The following is a 26467-nucleotide window of genomic DNA, read 5'->3' on the forward strand; positions in this document are numbered from 1 at the left end:
GCAAGTTTGTTTCAGTAGAGCGCCACGCCCACACTCTAACGCCCACAAACCGCCCAAAACTGTGGCTCCTACAGTTTTGATGCTAGAACAAAAATTTTAACTGAAATGTATTGTTCTTATCAATACCTACCGATTGACCTAAAAAAGTTTGCCACGCCCACTTTAACGCCCACAAACCGCCCACAAACTTCAAAAAATTGTAAGTATGAACGCGGATATCTCGGAAAATATCAAAGATAGAGAAACGGGATTTCAGATTTAGATTCCGTAGGTTTGAGCGCAGCGCAAGTTTGTTATGCGAATATGCCACGCCTACCCTAACGCCCACAAACCGCCCAAATAGTTACAAAATTTTAACTGAAATGTATTGGTCTCGTCAATACCTAACTTTGGGTCGATCAAAATCACAAACACTTTTACAAAATATAAAATAGAAGGGTTTCAGCGTTTTTGGCGTTAGAGCAGGCGTGATTTCTTGCTTAAATGTTCTAGAATCCCAACTTTTTTGGATTTTTAACGGGTTTTTCAGCATTACTAGACGAGTCGACCTTGCCAAGCCCGTCTGTCCGTCTGTTCGTCTGTCCGTTTATACGCAAACTAGTCTCTCATTTCTAAAGCTATCAGGATGAAATCTTCCCAAAAGTCTTATTTCTACAGCAAATAGTACAAAAGTCGGTATAAGCCGACAACTATATCCTATAGCTTTCATAGGAAGGATAAAAAAATTCATTTAAATCTGAAAAATCATAACTTTGGCGTTTTTTGACACATTACCCTCCACTCTTGGGATTATCATTCTTTTATTATTTTAGAATTTTGAAAAAAAAATTTTAAAAAATCGGACGGATTGATCATAATGTTCTTAACGATCGGATAATTAATGTCAAAATAACACAAAGACCGTTATATTTTGTCTCGGTAAACATATACGGTAGTCAATTGAAATTGAATATTATCTTAAAATTTCTGTAATTTGTTTTAAGTTTTCATATGGCTTATAAGCGGGCTGTGGCTCTTTGCGTACGTTGGTGACCCGTGGTTTTGAGTTTCAGGTTCGAATCCACTCTGAGTCTGGATTCAATTTAATTTTTATATAGTTTTTTTATTTTAATATTTTTTAGCTGTACTTTTTTAACTATTTTTATACCCTTACAGAGGGTATATTGATTTCAGTCAGAAGTTTGCAACGCAGTGAAGGAGACGTTTCCGACCCCATAAAGTATATATATTCTTGATCAGCATGACTAGACGAGTCGATCTAGCCATGTCCGTCTGTCCGTCCGTCCGGATGAACGCTGAGTTCTCGGAAACTATAAGAGCTAGGCTATTGAGATTTGGCGTGCAGATTCCTGAGCTTCTTACGCAGCGCAAGTTTGTTTCAGCAGAGTGCCACGCCCACTCTAACGCCCACAAGCCGCCCAAAACTGTGGCTCCTACAGTTTGATGCTAGAATAAAGATTTCAACTGAATTGTATTGTTCTTATCAATACTTATCGATTGACCCAAAAAAAGTTTGCCACGCCACTTTAACGCCCACAAACCGCCCACAAACTTCAAAAAATCGTAAATATGAACGTGGATATCTCAGAAACTATCAAATATAGAGAATTGGGATCTCAGATTTAGATTCCGTAGCCTTGTACGCAGCGCAAGTTTAATACGCGAATATGCCACGCCCACAAACCGCCCAAGCCTGTGGCGCCCGCAATTTTCATGCTAGATAAAAAATTTTAACTGAAATGTATTGGTCTCGTCAATACCTATCGGTTGATCCAAAAATTTGCCACGCCTACCCTAACGCCCACAATGCTTAAATCTGTCTTCCGCCAGTAGGTGGCGCACTTAAATCTTGCTTTGCTGCTTGCATATCTCCTTTTCCCTTTGGTTCCTTAAGCTGAGTAAAGGGTATCTGATAGTCGAGGTACTCGAATATAGCGTTCTATATATATAAGGGCTAGAGTGTTGGGACTTGGCTTCTTGGGCATCCAGTACAGCGCAAGTTTGTTTTAAATCAGTTTGCCACCCCCACTCCAACGCCCACAAACGACTATAACACTATAACCCGTCTAGAGTTTGTTTATATCATCAATACCTATCTACATGCCAAAAATTATTGAAATCGGACAGTCATTAAAGAGTTATAACCAATTAATTATCAATATTTTGCAATTCAATCGAGATTGCTCACCACATGCAGCAAATAAGGTGAGTTTACCAATACGCCCCCAAGCCGCTAGGGGTGCTATAGGCTAGGTGTGTTGGTAAAACAAGCAGAGTTCCCTTGAGCTGAGTAACTGGTATCTAATAGTCGAGGGCATCGACTATAGCGTTATCTCTTGTTTTTAGTAGTTCAGCTAGTACTGGAGGGGTATAAGGGGAGCTAGGAAAAGAATCAGAAAGAGTTCCCCGAACTCCGCTGACCAGCAATGAGAGCGACATTCTCACACCTAAAGTTAAGACTCACTCACTCTTCCGCTCTCTCTGATACGGGCCAAACAAGTGTCGACGTCGCCCTCGCCCCTTTTAGTTGAACTTTACGCGTCGTTGGAAGCGCCGAGGAAAACAGAGTCCCTCGCGACCGAAGGCCGTAAACTAGCAGTGCGAGAGAGCAGTGGTAAAAGTCAATGTAAACTTCCGCACCACAAATATATAGGAACCAGAATTGTAAATATAAATAGTGTCAAATTTTACATTTGGTACACTTATTATCTTAATCTTGAAGTGCGCTTTGTCTACTTGTAATACATGTATTATAAAATTTAACTAAATTTTCTTGGAGAAAGGGAATACTTAACTATCAACTTAATCTAATTACACTGATTTATATCGCAATACTATTTTTATAACCGTTACTCTAAGAGTAAACACCATAAAGTACATATATACATACATATATTCTTGATCAGGATCATTAGCCGGGTCGATCTAGCCATGCCCGTTTATCCGCATGAACGCTAAAATCTCTGAAACTTTAAGAGCTAGAATGTTGGGACTTGGCATGCAGTTACTTGGGCTGTCCGCGCAGCGCAAGTTCGTTTCTGCAGGGTGCCACGCCCACTCTAACGCCCACATGAACGCTCCAACTAATATACCACCTGTAATAGAAATAATACTTTTTGGAAGGTTTCATCCCGATAGCTTTAAAACTGAGAGACTAGCTTGCGTAAAAGCGGACAGACGGACATGGCTAAATCGACTCGTTTAGTGTTTCTGATCAAGAATATATGTACTTTATGAGATCGGAAACGTCTCCTTCACTGCGTTGCAAACTTCTGACTGAAATCATTATACCCTCTGCGAGAATACAAAATTGGGCGGTTTGTGGGCGTTAGAGTGGGCGTGGCATATTCGCGTAATAAACTTGCGCTGCGTACAAGGCTACAGAATTTGAATCTAAAATTCCAATTCTCCAGCTTTGATAGTTTCCGAGATATCCGCGTCCATACTTACGATTTTTTGAAGTTTGTGGGCGCGACAAACTTTTTTTTTGGGTCAATCGATAGGTATTGATGAGACCAATACATTTCAGCTAAAATTATTTATTCTAGCATCAAAACTGTAGGAGCCATAGTTCTGTCCGGTTTGTGGGCGTTAGAGTGAGCGTGGCACCATGCTGATATTAATTTGCACTGCGCAAGAATAGCCTAGCTCTTATAATATCCGAGATCTTAGCGGTTATCCGGACGGACGGAAAAGTTTGCCACGCCCACTATAACGCCCCAAACCGCCCACAAACTTCAAAAAATCCTAAGTATGAACGTGGATATCTCGGAAACTATTAAAGATAGAGAGTTGGAATTTCAGATTTAGATTTCGTAGCCTTAAACGCAACGCAAGTTTGTTACGCGAATATGCCACGCCCACTCTAACGCCCACTCTAACGCCCACGAGCCGCCCAAGCCTGTGGCGCCCACAATTTTCATGCTGGATAAAAAATTTTAACTGAAATGTATTGGTCTCGTCAATAGCTATCGATTGATACAACAAAAATTTGCCACGCCTTCTCTAACGCACATAACGCTTAAAACTGTCTACCGCCAGTAGGTGGCGCATTTAAATCTCGCTTTGCTGCTTGCATATCTCCATTTCTCTTTGGTGCCTTTAGCTGAGCAGCGGGTATCTGATAGTCGAGGTACTCCAGTATAGAGTTCTTCTTTGCTTTGTTTTAAATCATTGAAGAAATTTTAAAAGTAAAACGCTTAATGCAAATTCAAAATATTTATTCTGTCTGCCAAACCGTTTTTCGGGACTTTTTATGGCCTTCTTGATCAGGATTACTAGCCTAGTATGTAACAGGTAGAAGGAAGCGTTTCCAATCCGTATAGTATATATATTCTTGATCAGGATCACTAGCCGAGTCGATCTAGCCATATGCGTCTCTCCGTATGAACGCTGAGATCTTGGAAACTATAAAAGCTAGAGGCATGCAGGTTCTGGGCTTCCTGTGCAGCGCAAGGTTGTTTCAGCCCAACCTAACGGCCACAAACGACTATAACTCTGAAACCCGTCTAAAGTTTGTTCTTATTATCAGTACCTATCTACATGCAAAAAATTCTTAAAATCGGGCCGTCATTAAAAAGTTATAAGGTTAATCAATATTTTGGTATTCAATTGAGATTGCACACCACATGCATTAAATACTGTGTTTTCACAAATATGCCACCAAGCCGCAAGGGGCGCTAAGGGCTTTTTGGCGTTATAGGCTAGGTGGCGCTATAGAAGAAGAAGATAAGTGGCGGTAGGTGGCACTATAGGCTAGGTGCTAGTGACAAAAGCAGAGTTGCTTTAAGCATATCTCCATCCCTCTCGCACTCCTTTAAGCTAAGTAACGGATATCTAATAGTCGATGCCATCGACTATAGCGTATTCTCCTATTAATATAGTCATCCGATCAAAACAATTATATTGGAATTTCTTAAATCGTAAAAAGTTCTGTACTCCAGAGTCGGAGGGATACCTACCGCAAAAAACTCCGAGATAAACAACTTTCAACGTGGATTATCACGACAAGAGTGCATCAATGAACTTAAATCTTTTGTATGGCGATAAAGCGCTGGTTTAATGAATGCAATCGTGACCGACGCTCGCTCGAACACGAAGGTCGTCAAAAACAGTTGTTGTACCAGAAAACATTGATGCCGTTCGTGAACTGATTATGCAAAATCGTCATGTGATATCCCGTTGCATAGAGGCATATTTGCGCATTTCTTCCACCAGAACACCTTCGATATTGCATGAACACCTGTCCGTAAAAAAAGCTGCTTCTTGTCAAATCCGTACAATATGACTATCGGTAAAAAGGCGTTCATACGGATGATTTTTTAAGGTTTTTGGGCGTTAGAGAGGGCGTGTACACATTTTTTTTCAGGTCAATAAGTATTTACGAGAGCTACACATTTCAGTTAAAATGTAATAAATGTATTCTAGCCATAAAATTGAGCCGCCACAGTTTTGGGCGGTTCGCTCTTCTTCATTTTCTCTCTGAGGAAAATGAAACGGCATGCTTTCTGTTTTCGTCCCTGTATTTACAAATTTAGTTGGATAGAATCCTGGTCGGAACGAGTTATATCCCAGCACGTTATTTTAAAGTCCTGAAAATTCTAGACGATGTTAATCAGCTCAATATAAGAAATATTAGATCTACCACTTTTGAAAAAAACTAGCTTATTTGGCTTGAAAACAGCTATAAATAGCTATGTTATATTTGGTACACCCGTAACTTGTAAACTACTAAGGCTACAGACTTGTGTTGTACGCCTCTCTAACATAATTTGTCCAAATACCACCGTTTAAAAATTATGGGCAAAAGTTTTTTTAATTAGATTTTTCTTACTTTTTTCTGATTTCTCAAAAACGGCTCTAACGACTTCAAATAAAATTTTAAGGTGTATAGCCCTTGAGATTCCTCATCTTTTGACATACCACACAATGTTGTAAAAAGTTTTCAAAGTTATTAGTAAACAAAAATGGACAAATTTACCAGTTCGCAACATATAACACGCATTGACCTTTTTTTTGTGCGTATCCAAACTTTATTTGAAGATCCTGAAAATGTAAGATGTTAGACAACTTCATGTGAGAGTCTTTAGTTTTGCCACTTTTAGAAAAACACGTTAGTTTGGTTATAAATAGCTATATTTAGTACACCCGTAACTTGTAAACAACTAAAGCTACAGGGTAGTGCTATATAGCGTAAAAAGGAATTTGTACGCCGTTCAAAAAGACTTTTATTCCTGCTCTGTAGTAGGTCGTATAATAAATTTTTGTCACAAAAGTTGATGTCAGAACTTTTGTGTTTTTGTTTGATATTAAAAATACTAAAAAAAATATGCGTGCGTCTGTGTGTGTATGTATGCATTTTTGGCTGACGACGGAAACAAGATTCGCTTAAATACAAATTCTTTAAAGTACCAACTTATATCCTTTTTCTAAAAAATATTTCATTTGCAAATCTTAAAAAAAAAATTTAATACATTTTCTTTATAGGGAAAAACCTATTTAAAATTACAAACTACACCTATCCCTCGCTTTGCGTCGGGGATACGTTCCAAAAAAATACGACGCAAAGTGAATTTGAATTTTCTATAGCAAACCATGTAAAGTTCGAAGACGGGTTCCAGGGTTCCATTAAAAAAAAAACAAAATAACATTTCATTTTATTACATATTATACATACATATAAAAACAAAAAGAAACAAATTCAATTTTTATTCTTTTCACTCATTTAGCTAAAAAAAATACGTTTATGTAAAAGATAATACAGCTTTATCAATTAAAAAAAATGGAAATATATTTACCTTATTTTGTAGACTCAGGTTGATTTGATTTTATTTCACAAGTAACTTTATTTCGAGCTCGTTTCTCCCAAGTGACGCTTGCAATGACACTACATCAAGCAAGCAAATTGAATAAGTGAGCCGAAACAAAAAAGGGTAATTCCCCCGTTTTAATTGCGTAGCGCAATTAAGGTGTTGCCACCCTTTAAAAACATATTAACGACTTTATCCCAAAACAACGCAACATCAAAAATCTAACGACGCACAATGAAAATTAGTTCTAATCAAGAAGCGACGCAACTTCGAAAAAACGCAAAACGAAACAACGCAAAGCGAGGGATAGGTGTAATTTTATTATTTTCAAATTGAAATTGAATTCCTATGTTTAAACAAATACAATTGTTTAAGCAAATACTTTCACGGTTTTTCCCCACACCAGTCTCCAACATTCAAGTAGAACTCTGAAAAATTCAATAACACTGAAAACAAGATATGCGTGCGTGTGAGTGTATATACACAGCTTTTACAACTGACGGAAAAAATGATATTCGTTCAAATATAGATTCTGAATAATACCCACTGATATTCTTTTTAAAAAAAATATTTAATTTGCAAATCTTAATCAGCTTTAACACATTTCCTTCAAAGAGCAAAACTAATTCCATATTACAATCTTATTTTGTTATTCTTAAATTGAAATTGCATTCCTATGTTTAAGCAAATACATATAAACGTTTAAGCAAGTAGATTTACGGCTTTATCTCACACCTTTCTGCTACATTATGTTAATTAATATACAGGGACCCCTAAAAAAATGGCAAGTAGCTGATGCAACCAAAAGAGCTTAACATAAAAATCTAAAAAAAAAAACCGAAATTCGGAAATAATTTGAAGACGCTTGCTATGTATAAATTGGTACAATAGGCGACGACAAACTGCGCCAAAACTACTTTTGTTGTTTTCCAATTCTTTCTATAACACTTTCTCTGTTATAAAATCTGCCTAAGTTGTATTAAGTAATGCTGTTTATAATCTTCAGGCATACCTGCAAGTAACCGTTTAATTTTTTTTTGTTTAAATTCAGCCTACAAGTCCCACAATTTTGAATTATTCTGATTTGTCCATTTTTGTTCGTCATGGCCTCCACTTCTTGCTGTCTCACTCTCTGGCATATGGGAATTACCAAGGCGTTAAGTGTGACCGTCTAGGAAAATTCCACAAGTACTAAAGGTATTTATTTGTTTAACCATTTCACAAAATTGGTAATGGTTGCGTTTAATTATACCCTTGCAGAGGGTATAATGATTTCAGTCAGAAGTTTGCAACGCAGTGAAGGAGACGATTCCGACCCCATAAAGTATATATATTCTTGATCAGCATCACTAGACGAGTCGATCTAGCCATGTCCGTCTGTCTGTCCGTTTCTACGCAAACTAGTCTCTCAGTTTTAAAGCTATTGGGCTGAATCTTTCCCAAAAGTCTTCTTTCTTTTGCAGGTAGTATATAAGTCGGATCCAGCCGGATCAGACAACTATATCTATATTCCATTGGAATAATCGGAAAAAAATTTTTTAAAATTATTTCTTTAGTAATTTTTAACATATAAACTCCTACGCATGGAAATAACATTTTTTAATCAGTTCTGAATTTCGAATTAAATTTTACCGAAATCGGACGACTATATCATATAGCTGCCATAGGAACGATCGGAAAATTGGTGGAAAAATAATATGAAACAAATTATAGCATCGGTGTTTTTCAACATATAACCTCCTACGCTGGGAAATAACATTTTTTAATTAGTTCTGAGTTTCGAATTTAATTTTATCAAAATCGGACGACTATATCATATAGCTGCCATAGGAACGATCGGAAAATGGTGGACATATTGACATATATTGACATATTATCTTGTACTATTGGGAATATCATTTTTGTATTTTTAAATTTAATAATTATAACTGCAAGGGTATACAAACTTCGGCTTGCCGAAGTTAACTTCCTTTCATGTTTTGTATACGATGTGTTAAAATAGTGTAAGATACGATAGCTTGTTGTCATCCACAGTTGGTTCAGGGAATGTCTATAGGGACGAACCAGTGAGGAGATAACCAGGGGTAATAGCTGAATGTCCAGTAATTGTGCGAGAAATCAAGATGGCTTCGGCCTCGATTGCGATCGTCTACAGTACCTCATATGTCATCCCGGTGTCCGACATACACTTAACTATGAGGTTCTTTATAGGCTTCACCACCGCCTCCCAAAGGATATTAAAAACCGTCCACATAGATATACTCCAGTTACAGTGAATGGTCTACATTCTGCAGTCGGTCGAAGCGAACCCATGATTTGGTTAGCAAGTCTGGGCTTGTAACGGTAGCAGTGGACGCCTTACTACAGACTATGTCAGTTTTTTCGCGGTTGCAACCCAAATGTGTAGACGAAGTAGTCCGGCGAGCGCTTGGGCTCCCGTGTGCATGTGGGTCCATTGCAGATAATTGATAATCTTCTAGGCGAAATCATGGTTCTTTTGGGAGATGCAAGGGAAATCTTGCATCAATAGGAACTTACTAAGTCGTCCTCCTACTTGTAGAACGATGAGTGTATGGGATCCTACTTCAACGCTTGACAAGTAAGGCGAAAATCCTCTTAAAGTTGTAGCCTTGATTTCTTGATTCAGTCAGCAGGACTGAGAAAGCCGAGTAAGTCGTAAAGACGGGCTAGGACTGAAATAACTCGAGGGACAGGTCACTCGATGTTTCAGCTGACGCGTCGAAAAGCTACTACACGTAGCTTCGTTGTTGAGCTGTCTGGACGTAGAACTCCATGGTGGGGAATTAAGTAGTGTGGCTGGGAGATATCAAATTGATCTCTAATCTGCGTGTGGTTAAGCGAGAGATATTCGCTCATGAACTGCCTTTCAGCAAAGGGTTGCGCTCCAGACGCTTCTCCGGTGCGATATATGGCAGTCTCCATTGAAGTGCCAAGAGTTTCTGGAGGGTGTTTGAATGGTAGGCATACCTGAACGCTAGGGTGTCCCTTATATGGCAAAAAAAAATTTTTTTTCGAATTTTGTAATGCATACCCCCTGTATCTTTTATAAATGTAAAACCTTACTCAAATATGAAATTTGATCTTTCTAGCATGATTGCAACCCGTGCCGACCGAGCTTCAAATTTGATCAAAAAATGTTTTTTGTCCTATTATTCCAATCTTCTATAAAATTAATCAAAATGAAATTAATGAAGTGAATAAAATGGAAAATGAATTTATTGTAATATTTATATTTATTTAAACACATAAAATAATAACAATCAGGCAGGGTAACTTCTATTTAGTGTGGTTTTTTTACAGTCCGGATATAAATGTCTATGTTCGTTGACACAGCGCAACAGGTATTGTTTTTGTTCTTCTTCCGCCGTGATAAGTCCTTGAAAATCTTGCATTAATTTGACAGCCCTCTCAGCAGTGTCATTTACAACCTTCAACCGACTTATCCTACTTTTAGCTTTCAGAAAAGCAGCATTATCATCCCAAGAAGATATATCTTCCTGAAGAAAACTGTCGTCAATCTGCAGTCGAGTTAGAAATTGTTTGCTCTTCTCCGATACAAAATCATCCAGCGTTTTATCTGAAACAAAAAACAAGGTTAATTAACAAAAAGAATTACAACGTAAAGTATATAAAAAACAGACACAAAAAATAATTTTAGCTTACCAAACAACGTTTGGGACATTTCTTCCTTTGATGGAATATAGCGTTTGCCAACATCTGACCTCTTGTCCCTGTCTAAGTTTTCAATCATTTTCATTTTGGTTTGGTTATCAACCTCATTATCAAACAGTGATAAAATGACTGTCTCTTCACACAAGTACCATAGGTGGTGGCTGAACTTGCTTAAAGCAGCTTTTGAAACTGTTGTGTCAACTTTTTCGTACTCTTTTAATGCCTTCAAGAAGTACAAATCTTGGTTAGGTGCTTTAATCGCCACTGTGCATTCAAGCCAAGGCTTTACATACAATGTGACGATAAATAGGCAAACATCTTGTAGGGCCCTTTTGTCTTTTACAATCATTCTGACTTGAGATTGCAGCAAACATATTTTTAAAGAGTAAATCGCTCTTGCCATCCACCGTGCCTGATGCATAGCTCCAGGGGGCCTGATTTTTATTTTCTTGTTTGTATCTCCTCCCAGAAACACTACGCAAAGTTCAACTAATTCACGATAATCGTCTCTTATGAAAGATTTTTCCAGTTCTGCTTTATAAAACATTATCAAAGATGTAATATTTGTCTCAGTACCATATTCTTTAACGAAATCAAGGCATAGTTCAATTTTATTTGAATCGATGTTTTTCCAATTGTCTCTGAACTTCTTAAAGAGCGGAATATCTGCGCTGTTAGTAATGTGCTTTATCTTGGTTTCGAAGACAGTTTTTAAGACCAACTCATAAACATGATGACGACAAGCGAACAATAACAATTCTCTTTCTAAAGTGTGTTCTAAAAGAGCGCAAGCTCCATTGTAACGTCCAGTATTCGAAGATGTGGTGTCGCAGCACATTATTTGTACCTTGTTATTAAGATCCCAGTCACAAAGGGCGGTTGAGACGGCTTTTGATTGATGTTTACCAGAAGAACTCTCCAGTTTTGGTACTGCAAGAAGCTGTTCTTTGTCGTCAAATGAAACTATAATTGGCAAGCGTTCTTCTTTTGAAACTCGCACATTCAGCCCTGGTAATAGTTTTCCATCCCAATGGACTGTGACTACATCAGGAACATTGTTCTGAAAATCAGTTTTTATTGCTTCTGCCCTAGATTTTCTCATCTGAGTACGAATTCGCTGAATCGAGGATTTATTAATTGGGAAATCATCACTGCTCAGACCAAGCGCTTCTACAACCGCATGAAGAATGTAAACGGAGTCTTTAATGCTCAACTGACAACGGTCTAAAGCTGCGACAAGTTTAGGTGTTATCAGTTTCTTTCTACCTCTTTTCGAACTTGTTTTAGAGCCGAGAACCACTGGCAAGCTGATTTCAGAATACAAAATCTGTTCCCCGTCCGAATCTTCGGAATGTTCCAAGTTTTGTGTAGTAGAAGTAGATGCAACAGCCAATAATTCCATTTGTCTTAATTTTCTTTCCTCATCGTCTAATCGTCTCTGTCTAACTCTTTCTTCTTTCTCCGTCAATTTTTTGTCTACACCAGCTAAATATCCTGGTCGACCTGGTTCTCTTTGTTTATTCAAAAATAGTTTGTCTTCCTCTATTTTTATTATTTTCAAGGCATCAGCATGTGCAATATCAAATAAGTTATCAAGGCTTATTTTAAAATTCTTTTCTCGGTCCTTGAAAGTGGCTAGAGTTTTTTTACAATTTTTTTGCAGCTCTCTCCAAGCATGGTATAAATCAATAAGTTTCTTCACGCAATTGGGCAATGCCCTTGTGGGAATTCTCGCTTTTTCCCAAAATATTAAACACTCCCTAGTCACAAGATTTGCACTTTCACTGAGAGTTAGCTTGAGAGAACCTGGCGATTTGATGGTAACTTTGCACCAGTGATTTGATGACTAGGTAGCCCGATAAGAAAAATATTTTCTTTATCACTACGTAATGTCACTGACATCTTTACTCAACAAACAATAGTGCACCAATAACACCAAAACTTACGAATGAAATAACGAATGAAGCGTAGTCCATAGTCGCAGCGCTGTAACCGCACCAACTTGTACGGACAAGCTTAAATTGCAAGTCGGCACGTGTTCTCTTGCATGCAACGGGCTAGTATTTTTTTCTAGAACATATTGAGTTATTAGGAACGTTTTAAGAAGGTATGCGTAAAAATATATCAAACATGAAAAATAAGGGACACCCTACTGAACGCTTCCGGAACCAAGGACTGTTACCTGAGGTGTGAAGTGTTTTTCACAGGCTTCTTCTTCCTCTGGGAGAGCCGGCTGATCTGTGCTCAGATCTTCTACTTCCCAAAAACGCAGCAAGTTGACGTTGAGATCGCAAATACTTTCCCCCTTGCATATAAAAAAGATAGATTTGGACCGACAGATATTTTACCTTCTCCGATGAGCTTAAACAATTCCTGGGTACTGATTAAAATGTCGATCTTGCTTGGTTTGTAGAAGAAGGGGTTCGATTCCGACCTGAAGCTTCCATCAGTTGGTATTAACAATGCTCTTCGACTGGCTTCGAGTGATGGATTTGGTTATGGCAAATTTGAGCAACCACTCTTCGTGTCCTACTTTTGACTTTATTGTTGTGGTGACTGAGAGCTGCAATTTAGCATGCGGATCTGCAATGCAACAGATCTCATACTGCTGCCGAACAAGGGAAAGCTGGAACCGCTTTGCCAATTCCTCGGCGATGAAGTTGATCTCCGATTCCGAGTCGAGGAGAGGTCGTGCTTGTTGATAGAACCCACAGTTGTCCTTAATGAGCACCACTGCTGTTAGAATAAGAGCGCGTCTGGAATGCTTGGCTTGGAGGGATAATGCTTGAGTTGTGCAGAGGTTCGCTTATGAAGTGTCATCCATTGGCAATGCCGTAATGACATGCTGAAAAGGCTGTGTGAATCGGTGCAAACAAGTGTGGTGTGATCCCCGTCATTTGCGCGCCATGTGCCCCTTGTAAAAGGCAATTTAGGCACAAAAGTGGAACCGCTTATTGACGCTGAACTCTGCAGATGAGGGCATTTTCCTGATGGTGTGATCCGTTGATATGCACTTGAGACGGCTGTTCTGGGCCGCGACAAATGCCATGGCGATTTTTCCTGTCGCCTTTCTGACTCCGATATGGTTCACGGCGCGACGACGTTCAGGAATTCGCAGTGTCGGCTAAACGACTTGTAACAGTTGTCCCAAGAAGACGTGTCATAGTCTAGATATTAATTGTAGGCTTGCCGAGCATATGAATCCACCTTTAAGAGAACGTTGTGAACTAGAATTGCATTAAGTATACCAGTTTCTAAGGAGAGTGATAGCAATGACTCGCGCAGTGCAGAAACAGTGTTCAAGATATCACACAATGAATTGGCGACTGCGGGTTCCATACTGGGTAGGGCGCACAAGCTGGATATGTTCTCCAGAAATGTGAGTACCTTCTTGTCGTACCGCACACAACACTCAAGGCGGTGTCGGACAAGCAGCTTAGGAGGTTGTAGAACTTGTCGACTGGGTTAATAAATCGGCTATAGTCGCTGTATATTCCAACGAATTTGACTTGTTTTAATAAAGGCAATCGAGTGTGATGCGACTGCGCAGAAGTGGAGTTCAGAAAGTTGCCCTGTCATGGTCGCCGAGATGTACGTTCCCTAGCGAATCCAGAGTGAAACCAAACGCATGCGTATCAAAGTATGCTGGTTTATTTTAAGCTGCTTACTAATCAAAATGCCCTTAACTTCATACCGAAGGTTAAGGTCTCCACATTCTACAAAATGATAGATAAATGTTGCGAATTGGTAATGTTTACAAGAATGTTGATCAACTACATGTCTTAAGAATAGATTTGAATACAGAAATACTTCATACAATATAAATGATTCAATACGAATATAATACAAGGTAAAAACATCTTTATTTGTTCTCCTCCCAATAAATTTAATAACAATTTTATTTACCCAATTTCGATTAGGTTAATGTAAAATTGTAATTGCTGAAAAAGAATTGTTGGGACGCGAGAAGGTCGATATTTTCCACTAGAATTATCAATTTTGAAGCTGAAAAGCGGGTATCTGATAGTCGAGGCACTCGACTATATCGTTCTTCCTTGTTTTGTATCTTGAGTTCTGATGAGCCGATTTTGGTCATCATAAACACATTTTACTTGAAATAGAACGTTCGTCAACTTTTCTATATACCAGATAGCTACAGTTGCTTATATTGATGCTAGCGTCCGACAAAATTGAACAAAGTTGATAATATTGATAAATTATTCAAATATCTCAAAAAAAAGAAAATACATACTTTAAAGGAAACGCTTCCTTCTTCTTTTATATAATTTCAAATGAATACAATATAACGGGTATAAAAACTAAAATTGATCCAAAAATTCTTGTTTTGTTTAAATTTCAAATCTGAGAAAAAATCATTTTACTTTAAAATTAGTTAGAATAATTTAGTTAGAAATTATTGTGAGTGGAGAAATAGTTATACCAGTTAGCCGTGCAATAAAATGGTATACTCAAGATTCGTCGGAATGCATGTAACAGGAAAATGAAAGCGTTTTCAAACATATAATGTGTATATACTCTTGATCATGATCAATAACCGATTCGATTGGCTAATTCCGCCTCTCCGTCTGTCTGTCTGTCCATATAAACGCTGATATCTCGGAATCTATTAGAGCTAGAATGTTGGGATCAAACATATTATTTATATTATCAATTTTTCAATTTAAAGGCCTAATATTCAACCTAACAAAAAGTCGTCCAAAAATTGTATATGAAAAAAACGTCACAAAAATTGTGGGAGGTTTTTTTTGTATGAACTTTTTGGATTTTGGACGACTTATTGTTAGGTTGAATACTAGGCCTTAAGCTGAAAAACGGGTAACTGATAGTCTAGGCACTCGACTATAGCGGTCTATCTTGTTCTCGATAATATTCTCTTCCTCTCATTTAATTATATTTCAGAATAACGAATTCAATTTGGTATAGGTTGGACCGGAATATTACTGTCAAAACAATACAAAAACCGTTTTATTTCGTTATCGGTGAGTCATGCGCGCTAATTATTAACAAGAAAGGAAGTTCGGCAAGCCGAAGTTTGTGTACCCTTGCAGTTATAATAACTAAATCTATAAATAAAAACAAGGAAGAACGCTATAGTCGAGTACCTCGACTATCAGATACCCGTTACTCAGCTAAAGGGACCAAAGAAAATGGAGTTATGCAAGCAGCAAATGCGCCACCTACCGGCGGTAGACAGATTTAAGAGTTGTGGGCATTAGAGTGGGCGTGGCAAAATTTTTTTTGGACCAATACATTTCAGTTAAAATTTTTTATCTAGCATGAAAATTGTGGGCGCCACAGATTTGGGCGGTTTGTGGGCGTTAGAGTGGGCGTGGCATATTAGCGTAACAAACTTGCGCTGCGCTCAAGCCTACGAAATCTAAATCTGAAATCCCGTTTCTCTATCTTTGATATTTTCCGAGATATCCGCGTTCATATTTACGATTTTTTGAAGTTTGTGGGCGGTTTGTGGGCGTTAAAGTGGGCGTGGCAAACTTTTTTTTAGGTCAATCGGTAGGTATTGATAAGAACAATACATTTCAGTTAAAATTTTTGTTCTAGCATCAAAACTGTAGGAGCCAACTGGGCGGTTTGTGGGCGTTAGAGTGGGCGTGGCGCTCTACTGAAACAAACTTGCGCTGCGTAAGAAGCTCAGGCATCTGCACGCCAAATCTCAATAGCCTAGCTCTTGTAGTTTCCAAGATCTCAGCGTTCATCCGGACAGACAGACAGACGGACAGACGGACAGACGGACATGGACATACGAAATTCAGAAACAATTAAAAAATGTTATTTCCAAGCGTAGGAGGTTATATGTTAAAAAACACCGAAGCTATAATTTGTTTCATATTGTTTTCCCACTAATTTTCCGATCGGTCCTATGGCAGCTATATGATATAGTCGTTCGATTTTGATAAAAATAAATTCGATATTCAGAACTAATTAAAAAATGTTATTTCTAAGCGTAGGAGGTTATTTGTTTAAAAACACCGAAGCTATATTTTGTTTCATATTATTTTCCCACCAATTTTCCGATCGTTCCTATGGCAGCTATATGATATAGTCGTCCGATTTTAATAAAATTAAATTCGAAACTCAGAACTAATTCAAAAATGTTATTTCCAAGCGTAGGAGGTTATATGTGGCTCCTACAGTTTTGATGCTAAAATACAAATTTTAGCTGAAATGTATTTTTATCATCTATTGACCCAAAAAAATTTTGCCACGCCCACTTTAACGTCCACAAACCGCCCACAAACTTCAAATAATCGTTAATATGACCGTCGATATCTCGGAAACTATCAAAGATAGAGAATAGGAATCTCAAATTTAGATTCCGTAGCCTTGTACGCAGCGTAAGTTTGTTATGCGAATATGCCACGCCCACTCTAACGCCCACAAACCGCACAAGCCTGTGGCGCTCACAATTTTCATGCTAGATAAAAAATTTTAACTGAAATGCATTGGTCTCGTCAATACCTATCGATTGACCTAAAAAAGTTTGTCGCACCCACTCTAACGTCCATAACCCTTAAATCTGTCTACCGAAGGTAGGTGGCGCATTTCCATATCGCTTTGCTGCTTGCATATAGTCGAGGTACTCGACTATAGCGTTCTTACTTGTTTTTAACATATAACGCTTGAAAATAACATTTTTTAATTAGTTCTGAATTTCGAATTTAATTTTATCAAAACCGGATGACTATAACATATAGCTGCCATAGGAACGATCGGAAAATTGGTGGGAAAATAATATGAAACAAATTATAGTTCGTTGTTTTCTGACACTATTGGGAATATAATTTTTTGTATTTTTAAGAATTTTGAATTAAATTTAATAATTATAAATGCAAAGGTATACAAACTTCGGCTTGCCGAAGTTAACTTCCCTTCTTGTTTTTCATTTCCATTGAAGCCATACAATAAAGTTTTCCGACTCTTGATGTCCACAGTTTTGATGCTAGAATAAACAATTAAACATAAATGTATTGATTTCATCAGTACCTAATGAATAACCCAAAAAAAATGCCACGCACACAAACGCCCATAACGGTAAAATCTGTTTCTTGCCACATTCTTAAAGATTTTGTATGAGTGTTAATAGGATATTGTTTTGTTTATCAATTCCTTTCTAAATACCTATAAATTGTTCAAATCTGATTGTTTACCAGAAGTTATGACCGAATTGTGTGCTCGGGCCTGGTATCTGGCTGAAATAATTTTCGCTTCGTAAGAAAGCCTAGAATCTGTATGCCTAATTCCATTTCCTATCTTTTATAGTTTCCGAGATCTCAGCGGTTATAAAATAGTACATTTACATACGTTGCTGATTTTTAGTCCTTATCGGCGATAATTGACCTGCTTACGTATGTGTGGTGCGGTTGGGCTTCTAACGTTTCTTTTGCTTATTAACGTTATCTTAGTTTTGTGAGCGACCGAACGTATTTTTATACCCGTTACCCGTAGAGTAAAAAGTATATTGTACTCGGAGAAAAGTATATCCACAAACCGCACAAAACTATGGCTCTATGGCAAACTATGGCAAACTCTATAAAATCGTCAAAGTCTACTCTAGCGGCCAGAAGCCGCCCACAGTCTTGAAGTTAGAAAAAAATGTTCACTGATATGTATTTGTCTCGTCCATACGTATCGATTAACCTATAAAAAGATTGACACGCCCAATCTAACGCCCTTAAATCTATCTGCCCGCCAATCGCGGGTAGGTCGCACTATCTCTCCCCCCGCTTGCTCCCTTTAGGTGTGTAACGGGTATTTGATAGTCGAGGCACACGACTATAGCGTTATTCCTTGTTTGTTCTGTTATCTTGGGTCACATAAGTTGTGATAAGATCAACGCCTCCATTAATGTTGTCACACACCGTATAAACTTTGATTACCGTTCAAGACATACAAGACGAAAATACAAACTTTTTTTTGCGTTTTCCTTACCTATATGTATCCAGAGAATACTCTCTTAACATTTATTTGTTTTGAAACAGTTCCTGTTCGGAGACAAAGACTATAAAAAACATAATAAAGGACACTTTAGTCGACATCCTAGACAATTAGATACTCGTTACTCAACAGGAAGAAGGAAGCGTTTTCTAACATATTATGCGTATATTCTCTTGATCAAGATCAATATCCGACTCGATTTAGCCATGCCCGCCTGTCCGTCTGTCTGTCTGTCGGTATGAACGTTGAGATCTCGAAAACTATTAGAGTTTTTTGGGATTAAACATATTATATATATTACCAATTTTCACATTTTAAAACTGAGTAACGGGTATCTAATAATCGAGGCACTCGACTGTAGCGATTTCTCTTGTTTTTGATCATATTCTCTTCCTCTCAGGTATTTAGCATTTTTTAATATTTCAGAATAACGAGTTCAATCACTGTGGACGGCAGTACACGTAGTGGCGAAGCGCGCAAGAGAGCGTGCGAAGACAACTACTATATATAGCCGCAGAATTGAAAATCTGCCATTATAGTCCCATCGTAACAAGTGATACACCAATCGAAAGGTATCGCAAAAACTAAGAAGATTGCATACCAAGACTTTCGAAATATAGATTTGTTTGGGAGAAAAAGGGGTGAAAGTGTAAAAGTAAAAATTTAGAAAATTGAAGCTGCTGGATACGGTGGGGATAAAAGCCCCCGGCTGTTTAGCTAGTTTTATTTTTACTAAGGAAAATCTGTTTCTTGCCACATTCTTAAAGATTTTGTATGAGTGTTAATAGGATATTGTTTTGTTTATCAATTCCTTTCTAAATACCTATAAATTGTTCAAATCTGATTGTTTACCAGAAGTTATGACCGAATTGTGTGCTCGGGCCTGGTATCTGGCTGAAATAATTTTCGCTGCGTAAGAAAGCCTAGAATCTGTATGCCTAATTCCATTTCCTATCTTTTATAGTTTCCGAGATCTCAGCGTTTATAAAATAGTACATTTACATACGTTGCTGATTTTTAGTCCTTATCGGCGATAATTGACCTGCTTACGTATGTGTGGTGCGGTTGGGCTTCTAACGTTTCTTTTGCTTATTAACGTTATCTTAGTTTTGTGAGCGACCGAACGTATTTTTATACCCGTTACCCGTAGAGTAAAAAGTATATTGTATTCGGAGAAAAGTATATCCACAAACTGCACAAAACTATGGCTCCTGCAGTTTTAAAGCTAGGAAAAAATGTAACTTAAATGTTTTGTTGTCGTCAATACCTATCGATTGATGAAAAATGTTGCCAAGCCCACTCTAACGCCCACAAACTCTATAAAATCGTCAAAGTCTACTCTAGCGGCCAGAAGCCGCCCACAGTCTTGAAGTTAGAAAAAATTGTTCACTGATATGTATTTGTCTCGTCCATACGTATCGATTAACCTATAAAAAGATTGACACGCCCAATCTAACGCCCATAACGCTTAAATCTATCTGCCCGCCAATCGCGGATAGGTCGCACTATCTCTCCCCCCGCTTGCTCCCTTTAGGTGTGTAACGGGTATTTGATAGTCGAGGCACACGACTATAGCGTTATTCCTTGTTTGTTCTGTTATCTTGGGTCACATAAGTTGTGATAAGATCAACGCCTCCATCAATGTTGTCACACACCGTATAAACTTTGATTACCGTTCAAGACATACAAGACGAAAATACAAACTTTTTTTTGCGTTTTCCTTACCTATATATATCCAGAGAATACTCTCTTAACATTTATTTGTTTTGAAACAGTTCCTGTTCGGAGACAAAGACTATAAAAAACATAATAAAGGACACTTTAGTCGACATCCTAGACAATTAGATACTCGTTACTCAACAGGAAGAAGGAAGCGTTTTCTAACATATTATGCGTATATTCTCTTGATCAAGATCAATATCCGACTCGATTTAGCCATGCCCGCCTGTCCGTCTGTCTGTCTGTCGGTATGAACGTTGAGATCTCGAAAACTATTAGAGTTTGTTGGGATTAAACATATTATATATATTACCAATTTTCACATTTTAAAACTGAGTAACGGGTATCTAATAATCGAGGCACTCGACTGTAGCGATTTCTCTTCCTCTCAGGTATTTAGCATTTTTTAATATTTCAGAATAACGAGTTCAATCACTGTGGACGGCAGTACACGTAGTGGCGAAGCGCGCGAGAGAGCGTGCGAAGACAACTACTATATATAGCCGCAGAATTGAAAATCTGCCATTATAGTCCCATCGTAACAAGTGATACACCAATCGAAAGGTATCGCAAAAACTAAGAAGATTGCATACCAAGACTTTCGAAATATAGATTTGTTTGGGAGAAAAAGGGGTGAAAGTGTAAAAGTAAAATTTTAGAAAATTGAAGCTGCTGGATACGGTGGGGATAAAAGCCCCCGGCTGTTTAGCTAGTTATACCCGTTACTCGTAGAGTAAAAGGGTATACTAGATTCGTCGGAAAGTATGTAACAGGCAGAAGGAAGCGTTTCCGACCCCATAAAGTATATATATTCTTGATCAGGATCACTAGCCGAGTCGATCTAGCCATGTCCGTCTGTCCGTCTGTCCGTCTGTCCGTCTGTCCGTATGAACGCTGAGATCTCGGAAACTATAAGAGCAACAATACTGAGATTAGGCATGCAGATTCCTGAGATTCCTGCGCAGCGCAAGTTTGTTTCAGAAAAGTGCCACGCCCACTCTAACGCCCACAAACCGCCCAAAACTGTGGCTCCTACAGTTATGATGCTAGAACAAAAATTTTAACTGAAATGCATTGTTCTCATCAATACCTATCGATTGACCCCAAAAAAAGTTTGCCACGCCTGCTTTAACGCCCACAAACCGCCCACAAACTTCAAAAAATCGTAAATATGATCGCGGATATCTCGGAAAATATCAAAGATAGAGAAATGGGATTTCAGATTTAGATTCCGTAGGCTTGAGCGCAGCGCAAGTTTGTCACGCGAATATGCCACGCCCACTCTAACGCCCACAAACCGCCCAAGCCTGTGGCGCCCACATTTTTCGTGCTAGATAAAAAATTTTAACTGAAATGTATTGGTCTCGTCAATACCTATCGATTGATTTAAAAAAAACTTTGCCACGCCCACTCTAACGCCCACAACGCTTAAATCTGTCTACCGCCGGTAGGTGGCGCATTTGCTGCTTGCATATCGCCACTTTCCTTTGGTCCCTTTAGCTGAGTAACGGGTATCTGATAGTCGAGGTACTCGACTATAGCGTTCTTCCTTGTTTTATTTTTACTAAGGATACGCGCCGAATGACACCTCATTTGTTGAAGTCCGACGTCTTGTTCAAAAGTAATTCAAAAAACAAGATTTTCTTCTTCTTCCCAAAATGAAAATGTTTGTCCCTTTGTTTGTGGGTTTGTATGCATCCCATCTTAGTTTTAGGGTTTTGGAAACCCTATGGGTGTATAAAGTAGCTTAAAATAGAAAACGTTTGTTCTACGACTTTTGGAAAAACCCGCTAGTTTAGCGGAAAAAAAAGCCTACAGAAACGTGCTATATATCTCTGAAAAGATAATTTAATTTGCTAAATACTCTTCATATAGTCGGAATATAATAGACTTAGAGTTATGACAAAAAGTTATCTTTTAAAACCACTTTTTGACTATTTTCTCAAAATAGAGCCGAACGATTTCTTTTTAAATTTCCGTTTGGAAGATATTAAGCGATAAAAAGTGCAACTCGTTTCAGCTCCGTATACGAAATATTTCGTATTTATTGGAATAAAAAAGAAAAAACCAATTTGATGAACAATATTCTTATTATATTTTTTCAAAAGGAAAATCTGTTATGGCTTTAGGGTCCTTTACTTGCATGAAGCTAATCGAAATAGGAAACTTGACCCTCTAGTTCGGCGGTAAATGTAAGAAACGACAGATTTCTCTTGGAATCTGAAACTATACAGCCCTTGAGATTCCATACTTGTGCTATTAACATAGGTAATTGAAGCGATAAAACTTGTAATTTAATAGTTTAATATTCATATTAGATGTTTCATTCTTATTAGAATGTGAATGTAAACAACCTATAACTTATTAGAATAAAGTTTAGCCGAAGTGGAACGTGAAAGTTTATTATAGTATGGAATGTAATATAATTTTTGGTCGCAATTGTTGATATCAGAAATTTTTGTTAAAGGCGGGTTCGCCACTACTTTTTACCTCGTTAAGAGGTGTTTTTGTTTGATTTGATATAGGTAGGACCGGAAAATAAATGTCAAAACAAAACAAGGAACGTTTTATTTTGATATCGATAAGCATGTCTTATGCTACTTAATAAAAATTGAACATTATCTTTATATTTCTGTTTCCGTTACTCGTAGGGTAAAAGGGTATACTAGATTCGTCGGAAAGAATTTAACAGGCAGAAGGAAGCGTTCCGACCCCATAAAGTATATATATTCTTGATCAGGATCACAAGCCGAGTCGATCTAGCCATGTCCGTCTGTCAGTCTGTCCGTCCGTCCGGATGAACGCTGAGATCTCGGAAACTATAAGAGCTAGGCTATTGAGATTTTGCGTGCAGATTCCTGAGCTTCTTACGCAGCGCAAGTCCAAACCTGTGGCGCCCACAATTTCCATGCTAGATAAAAATTTTTAGCTGAAATGTATTAGTTACGTCAACATCGTTCGATTGATACACGCCCACTCTAACGCCCACAACGCTTAAATCTGTCTACCGCCGGTAGGTGGCGCAATTGCTGCTTGCATAACTCCATTTTCCTTTGGTCCCTTTAGCTGAGTAACGGGTATCTGATAGTGGAGGTACTCGACTATAGCGTTCTTCCTGGTTTTTTTTGTGTAATCTGTCCGTCCGTCCGTGTGAACGATGTGATCTCGGAAACTATAAGAGCTAGAGAGTTCAAATTTCAAATTTAGATTCCGTACGCATCGCAAATTTATTACACGAACGTTGCCACACGTCACTCTAACGTCCACAAACCGCACAAAACTATGGCTCATGTAGTTTTAAAGCTTGAAAAAGATGTAACTTAAATGTTTTGTTGTCGTCAATACCTATCGATTGATAAAAAAATGTTTCAACGCCCACTGTAACGACCACAATCTCTAAAAAATCGTCCGTATGAACGCGGATATCTCGGAAACTATCAAAGATTGAAAGTTGGGACTTCAAATTTGTATTCCTTATCTTCGTACGCTGCGCAAGTTTGCCCAAAACTGTGGCTGCTACAGTTCTAGTGCTAGAAATAAATGTTTACTGATATAAAATTTTTACTGATATGTATTTGTCTAGTCCATTCGTATCGATTGACCTAAAAAAAAGATTGACACTCCCAATCTAACGCCCACAAACGCCCATAACGCTACCTCTTCCCTTCTTGTTCCCTTTAGGTGTGTAACGGGTATTTGATAGTCGAGGCACCCGACCTTAGCGTTATCCCTTGTTTTTTTCTGTTATGTTGGAGCACATAAGTTGTGACAAGATCAACGCTTTCCATCAAAGTTGTCACACACCGCATAAACTTTGATTACCGTTCAAGACACCAGCACATATTCACAAATTCCGTTATGTACCAAGAAATAAGAATCTGCAGCGTAGGCGATCCCACGCTGAACCAATGTAAACAATCCACATCCGGAGCAGGCAATGCGGCTTCTCAATAACATAAACAATTCTCTAAATGACTAAGTCCCGCTCTCTAAATGGCACTCTCACTCTCAAATTATTATGTACAATCAATATCCCAAGCGGGCGATCTCGCTCCCCAACTTATGTAAACAAAGGGCAGTAGAAGTAAGATTTTTGTCACAATAATTCAGTCTTAAGCTGAGATCATTTGAATAAAGACGTGAACTTAAATATTCGTTTATTAATTCAACTTGGCGTTGTCCTTAGTCAACTGACGGGACATTAGTTCGACTCAAATAAATATCAACACTTTACTGGCGCAGTCGGTAGGATACAAAAAGTATCCGAAAAAAAAGAACCTCGAGTGAAAAATAAATTAAATTTTAAAATTCAGTTCTCGAACAATAATTACGCAAAACATTTTAAAACCCTTCAACTTGGATTATAATTCCAATTCGGTTGTCCAACAAAAGGTGGAAGAATAAAAATAAAAACACAATAAGTCCAACGGCACCTAACAGTTAATAACAACAATTATTAAGAAAATTAATTTAAACAAACACTTCAACTTTAAAAAGTGAAATCAAAAATAAACTAAAATACAATTTTATTTTACTATAACAACAAATTTACTATAACAATGGCACAACCAGTTATCGCCGCACCCCAAGTCGTTGCACTAAGCGACAACCACCTTGCTGAAGCTCGTCGGCAGCTAAAAGACATCATGCCATTTAAGGGTGATCCAGAAACTCTCTACACTTTCGTCAGCAGAGTGGACTATGTAATTTCACTCTACCAAACTAATGATGTGCGACAACAGAGGATTCTTCTTGGAGCCATCGAAAGAAACTTGGACGGACACGTAACACGATCATTGGGCCTTCCGAACATTGAAGATTGGCCTACCCTTAGATCGAGACTAGTTGCAGAATTTAAACCCCAAACACCGAACTACAAACTACTGGAGAACTTCAGGGAGACACCTTACAAGGGAAATCTGAGAGCATTCTGCGAAGAAGCAGAAAGACGACGTCAAGTACTAATTTCGAAATTGCATCTAGAAGGTAACCAGCCAGATTTTCTTATTTATCTTCAGGCGATTAAAGATTCCATTAAAATATTGATCAGAAAATTACCAATACAATTATTCACTATTTTGGCTCATCATGACATTGTAGACTTAAGATCATTAATCACTATCGCACAAAATGAGGCAATATATGAAGAACATGTTAATTTTGAATTAAATAAAATTCCAGAAAATCGTAATAAAAACTCAAACCCTAATCAGAATTCTAAACCACACAAATTCAATACAAATACACAAACCCAATATCGACCAAGTTACCCACAATATTCTCAACCATTCCAACCTAATTTTAATCAATACACGCAATCGTTTAGACCCACCTATACACAACAAATACCTAACAACCAAAATATGTGGCCAAATCATTTCGGACCCAACCAATACATGAACACACAACCATTTACTCACAAAAATCCTTTTCCACAATATTCAAATAAAATTCAAAAACCTCAAACAACACATTTTAAAGGAAATACATACCCTCAACAACAACAACCCTCCACATCTAAAAATACTAACTTCCCGGTTACCAAACGACTAAGACCATCGGACAGTGAACAAACCAAAATGTCTATTGACGAATTGAGATTTCAAGACGCACACGAACACGAATACGAAGAAATACAACCTAATTATTATGAACAACAGTATTATGACCACAATCAATACCATAGGTTGATTAATGAACAACAACAGCAACAACAGGTACAATACACCGAAAATAAAGATGAACAAAATCAAAATAGCTCAGAACCAAACGAAAATTTTCGGTCAACAGCCCCGGACAACACCAATACATAGAAATAGCATACAAAGGTTGCACATACAATTGCCTTATAGACACAGGATCCACAATAAATACGATCAATAAAAATATATTTTGTCTTCCTATTCAAAATACTATATGCGAAGTTTTGACATCAAATGGCCCTATTACATTGAACAATTTAATTATGTTACCCAGCAATAGTATTTTTAAAACAAATGAACCATTTTATGTACACAATTTTTCTAATAATTATGATATACTAATTGGCAGAAAATTGTTGAAAAATGCACAATCAATTATAAATTACAAAAATAGCACAGTTACCCTTTTTGATAAAACATATAAATTAATAACTTCAAAATCAGAAAAAAACCGAAATTTTTATATCCAAAAGACAAAAGAACCAATTAAAAAATCACCTCAGGAATCAATAAAAAAAAATTGATTTTGGATTGTTTCGATTAGGTCACCTTAATCAGGAGGAAACTTCA

The 26467-nt window shown here is 37.7% G+C and overlaps 1 protein-coding gene across 6 annotated transcripts in view; it reads left to right on the top strand.

Moving 5' to 3' along the window:
* Nucleotides 1-2174: 2174 nt before the first annotated feature.
* The window catches only part of LOC119559143 (zinc transporter 2-like), a 434223-nt gene continuing 409930 nt past the window's right edge, over nucleotides 2175-26467 (top strand). Inside the window, exons 1-2 of one of the 6 annotated variants that reach the window (XM_037872205.1) lie at nucleotides 2579-2664; nucleotides 15423-15502. The gene's annotated coding sequence lies outside the window, so the exon portion shown is untranslated. Of the gene's footprint in view, nucleotides 2206-2547; nucleotides 2665-7977; nucleotides 8007-15422; nucleotides 15503-26467 lie in introns of those variants that run through there. The other 5 variants (XM_037872211.1, XM_037872206.1, XM_037872210.1 and 2 more) reach the window with 5 other exon arrangements.

Source organism: Drosophila subpulchrella, unplaced genomic scaffold (genome assembly GCF_014743375.2).
Source record: "Drosophila subpulchrella strain 33 F10 #4 breed RU33 unplaced genomic scaffold, RU_Dsub_v1.1 Primary Assembly Seq18, whole genome shotgun sequence".
NCBI lineage: Eukaryota > Metazoa > Arthropoda > Insecta > Diptera > Drosophilidae > Drosophila > Drosophila subpulchrella.